A 7,229-nucleotide genomic window follows, 5' to 3' on the forward strand; every position below is an offset into this window, starting at 1 on the left:
AGACAACTGGAGGTCCTCCGCCTGGTTGGAGGGGTGCAGAGAATCGGGGGGTAATCACAGCTTCGAAGTACATTTTGCCAAGCTTACTGGATGAAGTGGGCGGCGTACCAGGTACCGGGTGTAGGAAAGTCTCTCTCCGTTTAACAGGTAGCACCCCGGGGAATTCAGGAGACAACTGGAGGTCCTCCGCCTGGTTGGAGGGGTGCAGAGACTCGGGGGGTAATCACTGCTTCGATGTACACTTTGCCAAGCTTACTGGATGAAGTGGGCGGTGTACCAGGTACCGGGTGTAGGAAAGTCTCTCTCCGTTTATCAGGTAGCACCCCGGGGAATTCAGGAGACAACTGGAGGTCCTCTGCCTGGTTTGAAGGGTGCAGAGACTCAGGGGTAATCACTGCTTCGATGTACACTTTGCCAAGCTTACTGGATGAAGTGGGCGAAGTACCAGGTACAGGCACCTCCTACTGGGTGGAGGGAGTTTAAATATCAGTGACTCACATCAATAGGCTGGAGACGCATTAGGGGTGTGCCGCCGCCCTAAGCAGTCAGTCAAGAGGCATGCACACAGCAAGAACTGGAGCAAGATTAGCAGGCTGGACTGACAGGTAAGATTGCGGTCTTGCATAGTGGGAGGTGGTGCACTATGCAAACACGCCGCCAGGGATGTTACAGTTAGTCACACAAAAAATAGATTTTTTTTACTCTGCATACAGCTGAATTTCAACAACACAAAATGACAAGATGGCTTATGACTAGTGTTGAGCGAGCATGCTCAACACTGCTCGGTACTCGCCCGAGCATCTCACTACTCGGGATGTTCGGCGAGCACCGAGCATTTCTGGGTTACTCGGGCGGGAGCTCGGGTCTCCGGCCTGCACGTTTGGCGCTCTTTACAGAGCCAATGAACATGCAAGGATTGCCAGCCAGTCACTGTAATGCCACAGCCATGTTGTTTGTGGGCATTACAGTGATTGGATGGCCGCACAGCATCACCTCGAGTATTTAAAACCGGGCGCCGCCATCTTGGACATAGTTGCTTCGGATCAGACAGTGTAGGGTCAGTGCTGCTGAGCTAGGGAGAGATTTATACTGCGAAATAGTTAGTGTAGGGTCTCTAAAGCCAGCCAAATCATGCAAACAGTCCTTCTCAGGACTAATATCCATCCTAGATATCAGGCAGGCAGGCAGTATAGGAGATGCAGTGGTTATACCAACAAACACTGCATTACAGTCCTGTGTGCTCCTGTTGGTCAAATTGCAAGACTTATCCCCAGGTCTCAGGGGCCAGGAAAAAATCCTTTTTTTTTCATCTAAATCCTGTTTGAGTGTCTCGCTGACTGTTCAGACACCAATATATCTATTTTAACAAGTCTGGTATACACCAGGAAATTATAACTGTGGTTTTGCAGTTCCACGGTTCAAATCTCTGTATTATCCACTTCTTTGTCTTTTTTGCATAAAAAAAAAAACATTTTCAGTGTCTCGCTGACTGTTTAGACAACAATATATCTGTTTAAAAGAGTCTGGCGTAGGTCAGAGAACTAGAACTGTGCTTTTACTCTTCCACAGTTCAAATCTGGGTGTTATCAACCTGCTTGCCTTTTTTCCCATAAAAAAAAACTGTTGGTGTGTGTCGTTGACTGTTCAGCCACGAATATATCTATTTTAACAAGTCTGGTATACACCAGGAAATTATAACTGTGACTTTGCAGTTCCACGGTTCAAATCTCTGTGTTATCCACTTTTTTGCATAAAAAAAACCATTTTCAGTGTCTCGCTGACTGTTCAGACACCAATATATCTCTTTAAAAGAGTCTGGTGTAGGCCAGAGAACTAGAACTGTGTTTTTCCTCTTCCACAGTTCAAATCTCCTTTTTATTACCCTTTTGCCATGGATAGTGCGAGTGTAAGCTATTTTACTTCATTTACAATGGGCAACGCGCGTGGCAAGGGACGTGGAACTGGAAGTTCTGGTGATGGTGCATGCAGAGAATGGGGCCATGGCCAAGGTGAAAATGTGCCACAACCAACAGCCACATCTTCTCGCTCCCAGTTCTTGACCGAATTACTAGAGAAGCACACAACAGCACCACTATTGCGAACTGATCAGTGTGAACAGGTTATTAATTGGATAGCAGATAATACTTCCAGTTACCTGGGTACCACCACCTCTGTTCTGTCTTCCACACGGTCAAGTGTTAGTAGCCGTGAGTCTCGACTGCATACTCCTCCTCACCCTGATGCTCCTTCCTCCCACCATGCCGAGTGTCGTCAGACAGCAACTGATCCCACAGTTGGACACTCTGAAGAGCTGTTCACTGGTCCATTTCCATATTTGTGCCCCTTTCCTGCTCCGCTTGAAGTGGTGGAAGAGGAGATCCCATGTAGCGATGGCCAAATATTTGAACAGCCACGGCCACAGGAAGGCAACGCTGGTAATTTGTCACAAGAGGTGGACGATGACGAGACACAATTGCCACGAAGTGAGGAGGAGGACCGTGGTGCGGAAGTGGAAGAGGAGGTGGATGATCTAGTAAATGACCCAACGTGGCAGGAGGACACGCAGAGCGAGGCCAGCAGCACACAGGGGGAGGGAGGCAGAGTACCCCAACAGGCAAGAAGAAGCCGTGTGGTGGCCGCAGACAGAAGACAGGCAACCGTTCCCCATTACACCAACACGAGGGACGTTGCTAGTACAACCGGTAGGTCTTCCAGAGTCTGGAATTTGTTTAAAGACTCTGCTGATAACCCCAAAAAGGCCATTTGTACCACCTACCAGGCCAGCATCAGCAGGGGTGACAAAACTACCAGTCTGACCACCACCAGCATGATCAGGCTCATGTCAGCAAAGCACCCGACTCTGTGGGGCGAACCCCAGGGTCCACGACCAGTGTCAGCGGGTGTCACCACTGCTTCTTCCGCTGTTGTGCGTGTAAGAGAACCCCCTGTTGTGTGTTCAAGGCAATCCCCTGTCCATACTGCATGCAAAGATGCCCCCTTCTCTCAGTCTTCACTTGTTATGGCAGTTTCTCAAGAAACAGCATCCACGTCCACGTCCCACCGCAGCGTTCAATTGTCCATATCCCATACCTTTGAACGAAAGCGGAAATTCGCAGCCAACGCCCCAAAGGCCACAGTCCTAAATTCGCACATTTCACGACTGCTTGCATTGGAAATGCTGCCTTTTAGGCTGGTGGAGACGGAATCCTTCCGCAACCTTATGGCGGTGGCCGTCCCTCGGTACTCTGTCCCCAGCCGACACTATTTTGCCCGGTGTGCCATCCCCGCACTACACATGCACGTGTCCCAAAACATCTGCCGTGCCCTCAACAACGCAGTTACTGGGAGAGTCCACCTGACAACGGACACGTGGACAAGTGCTTGTGGCCAGGGACGGTACATCTCCCTGATGGCACACTGGGTAAACATAGTGGAAGCCGGGACCCAGACGGACCTTGGGACGGAACACATCCTCCCCACACCGAGGATTGCGGGCCCTATGTCAGTCAGAGTTGCCCCCACAGTGTACAGCTCCTGTGCATCATCCTCCTCCTCCTCCTCCTCCTCATGTTCAGCCTCCATCTCAGATATTACCACATCAGTTACAAGCTGGAAGCACTGCAGAACTGCCTCAGCCAAGCAGCAACAGGCTGTGCTGAAACTCATAAGCTTAGGTGATAAACCTCACACTGCTTGTGAGTTGTGGACAGCTGTGAAAGAGCAGGCAGATCTGTGGCTGAGACCGCTGAACCTACATCCAGGCATGGTCGTGTGTGACAATGGCCGTAACCTGGTGGCGGCTCTGAGGCAAGGCGACATCACACACGTACCATGCCTGGCTCATGTGCTTAACCTTGTGGTTCAGCGGTTTCTTAAATCGTACCCAGAGTTGCCAGATCTGCTCGTCAAAGTACACCACCTGTCAGCTCATTTTCGGAAGTCGGCTACAGCTTCCGCCGCCCTTGCTGTGTTGCAGCAGCGTTTGCAGCTTCCGGCACAGCGACTGGTGTGTGATGTCCCCACACGTTGGAACTCTACCCTCCACATGTTGCAAAGGATTTGTGAGCAGAAGAGAGCAGTTGTTGAGTACCAGCTGCAACAAAGCCGTCGATATTCAGGTCAGACTCCACACATAAGACCTCAGGAGTGAACCTGGATGTCTGACATATGTACTATCCTGTAGGTAGAAAATTAGCGTGCACACTGTCTAGTATAATCGAGGTGCAGATGCAATGGACTGGTAGTGTTCGTAAATTGCATAGAAATAAGTTGATCGCACACTCTCTGGAATTTGCTTTTTTGGTGAAAATTTATTCACACAGAAAAAGAATATACAATGGTGACAATAAATGGCGACAGTAAGACGTTTCGGCCACCCAGGCCTTATTCATTAAGTCGCTACTGCAAAAAAGACAAATAGCATGATGAGAATACAGAAAACATAAAAAATAAAGAAATAGTCCTATCAAAGGGAATACATTTTTAAGGATACCTAATATTGGGTAGGTTAGTATAAGAATAGATAGTATAGGTAAACAGAAGATAGTGGGGGAGGGAGGTAGGGGAAGGAGGGGAGGGGGGGTGTTTACAGTTATGCAAACAATTAGTGAAAACAGTAAAAACATTAATAGGCAGTCATGGAGTACCAGGGGGAGCCCAGATGTTAAGTACAGGGGTAGGGGTTTTCCTTACTTGTATCTGGTTAAGATAATGGGACAAAGGAAGACACCAGAGTATACAGGTGGAGAGTCCAATTCGAAGCTGTAATGATGAGGGGATACGTGTCAGTGTCATCAAGTACTGGAATGCGTACATAATATCATGAATAGAGATACCTTCACATTGGTACTAGGGTTCATCTGCCCGTGGAGAGCTGCAATAGAGGTAGTGACTATTACACATGATGTCAGTAATGGAGGAATGAGAGCTTTTTAGCTGGAATGAGTAAATACCTGTGGATCCTGCCTCATCGACGTCTCATAGGTGGGGTTCCCAAGTGTGGTGGCTGCGGAGGGTGTATGAGCGGCGTTCCCACGCTGTGCTGTGGGCAATGTGGGGGCCTGCCTTCCTTTTGTATGCAGCGTCGCGCGCTGCCGGAAGTGCGTCATAGAGGGGGCGTGTCCCGGAAGTGACGAGTCACGATCACGTGACGGAAGCTTCCATTCATCTCCATGGTAATAGTAAACCATGCACTAAGTGGTGGGCAGTACCATAGAGGGGGAGGTGTGACTGTAGTATAGTGTTGGGTATATACTAAGTAGTGATGCGTCGCAGTGGGTCACGTGGGGAAGTCTAGCACAGGTAGTCATAGTGATGGTAAACAATTGCTGTCTGTGTAAGTCTTTTGAAATGAAAATAATGTTAACGAGGGCTATTGTAGTTAGCCACATCCAGTGTGGCAAAAACTGGCTTCCATTACCTGACCACTTCTCAAAAGCTAAACACACTGTGGCTCAGCTCCGCTTCCAGGTCATTGAACACGTAGCCAGACCTAGACGAGGGGGTAACCACATTAGTCTTCTAAAACAACGGGAATCCTACTGGATATATACTTTACAAACCCTCTCTCCTAAGGGACTCAACAGGGAAATAGACTGGATTTACTAACTGTTTTCCTTCCTTTACAGACCCACTGAACCATACTAACCTATTAGGTGAGTTAACTGCACCCCAGTATACAGTGACGACTCTTCCCCTCATTTACACGTGTCCACCCTGACCCTTCAATATAAAAAAACTCTCTTAACCGTTTATCCCTACACAATGCTCTTGACCCCCTTTGGGGTCCTACACTATCCTAAAGTATAACATCATACTTCATCCCTATGCGTACTTTACCTTATGCCTGTTTAATTAACCTCCCCCTGGTCCATCCTAACTACAATAGCCCGCGTTAACATTATTTTCATTTCAAACGACTTACACAGACAGCAATTGTTTACCATCACTATGACTACCTGTGCTAGACTTCCCCACGTGACCCACTGCGACGCATCACTACTTAGTATACATCCAACACTATATTACAGTCACACCTCCCCCTCTATGGTACTGCCCACCACTTAGTGCATGGTTTACTATTACCATGGAGATGAATGGCAGCTTCCGTCACGTGATCGTGACTCGTCACTTCCGGGACACGCCCCCTCTATGACGCACTTCCGGAAGTGCGCGACGCTGCATACAAAAGGAAGGCAGGCCCCCACATTGCCCACAGCACAGCTTGGGAACGCCGCTCATACACCCTCCGCAGCCACCACACGTGGGAACCCCACCTATGAGACGTCCATGACGCAGGATCCACAGGTATTTACTCATTCCAGCCAAAAAGCTCTCATTCCTCCATTACTGACATCATGTGTAATAGTCACTACTTCTATTGCAGCTCTCCACGGGCAGATGAACCATTGTACCAATGTGAAGGTATCTCTATTCATGATATTATGTACGCATTCCAGTACTTGATGACACTGACACGTATCCCCTCATCATTACAGCTTCAAATTGGACTCTCCACCTGTATACTATGGTGTCTTCCTTTGTCCCATTATCTTAACCAGATACAAGTAAGGAAAACCCCTACTCCTGTACTTAACATCTGGGCTCCCCCTGGTACTCCATGACTGCCTATGAATGTTTTTACTGTTTTCACTAATTGTTTGCATAACTGTAAACACCCCCACCTCCCTCCCCCACTATCTTCTGTTTACCTATACTATCTATTCTTATACTAACCTACCCAAAATTAGGTATCCTTAAAAATGTATTCCCTTTGATAGGACTATTTCTTTATTTTTTATGTTTTCTGTATTCTCATCGTGCTATTTGTCTTTTTTGCAGTAGCGACTTAATGAATAAGGCCTGGGTGGCCGAAACGTCTTACTGTCGCCATTTAGTGTCACCATTGTATATTCTTTTCCTGTGTAAATAAATTTACACCAATAAAGCAAATTCCAGAGAGTGTGCGATCAACTTATTTCTATGCATATGTACCATCCTGACAAACTTTGAGGAGTCCACCAAGATGGTGAGTGGCGATGACGCCATCATTAGCATCAGCATCCCACTTGTCTGTCTTTTGCATCGCTCTCTGCAGAGAATTAAAGAGGAGGCATTGCAGCCAGAGTATGATGAGATGGATCAAGAAGCTGTAGAGGGCGATTACACACAGTCCAGCCTCATCTCATCCCAATGTGCATTGGGGGACAATGAGGGAGAGGAGGAGGAGG

At 47.9% G+C, this 7,229-nt stretch overlaps 1 long non-coding RNA gene across 1 annotated transcript; it reads left to right on the top strand.

The window, feature by feature from the left end:
- Positions 1–6,131: 6,131 nt before the first annotated feature.
- Positions 6,132–6,960, top strand: LOC141172189 (uncharacterized). The gene is made up of 4 exons (XR_012252434.1): positions 6,132–6,306; positions 6,386–6,423; positions 6,498–6,566; positions 6,841–6,960. It is a non-coding gene; the product is annotated as an uncharacterized lncRNA (long non-coding RNA).
- The last annotated feature ends 269 nt before the right edge of the window (positions 6,961–7,229 follow it).

This window comes from Phyllobates terribilis, unplaced genomic scaffold (assembly GCF_046119375.1).
Source record: "Phyllobates terribilis strain yellow unplaced genomic scaffold, ASM4611937v1 Scaffold_1__5_contigs__length_1240528914, whole genome shotgun sequence".
Taxonomy (NCBI): Eukaryota; Metazoa; Chordata; class Amphibia; order Anura; family Dendrobatidae; genus Phyllobates; species Phyllobates terribilis.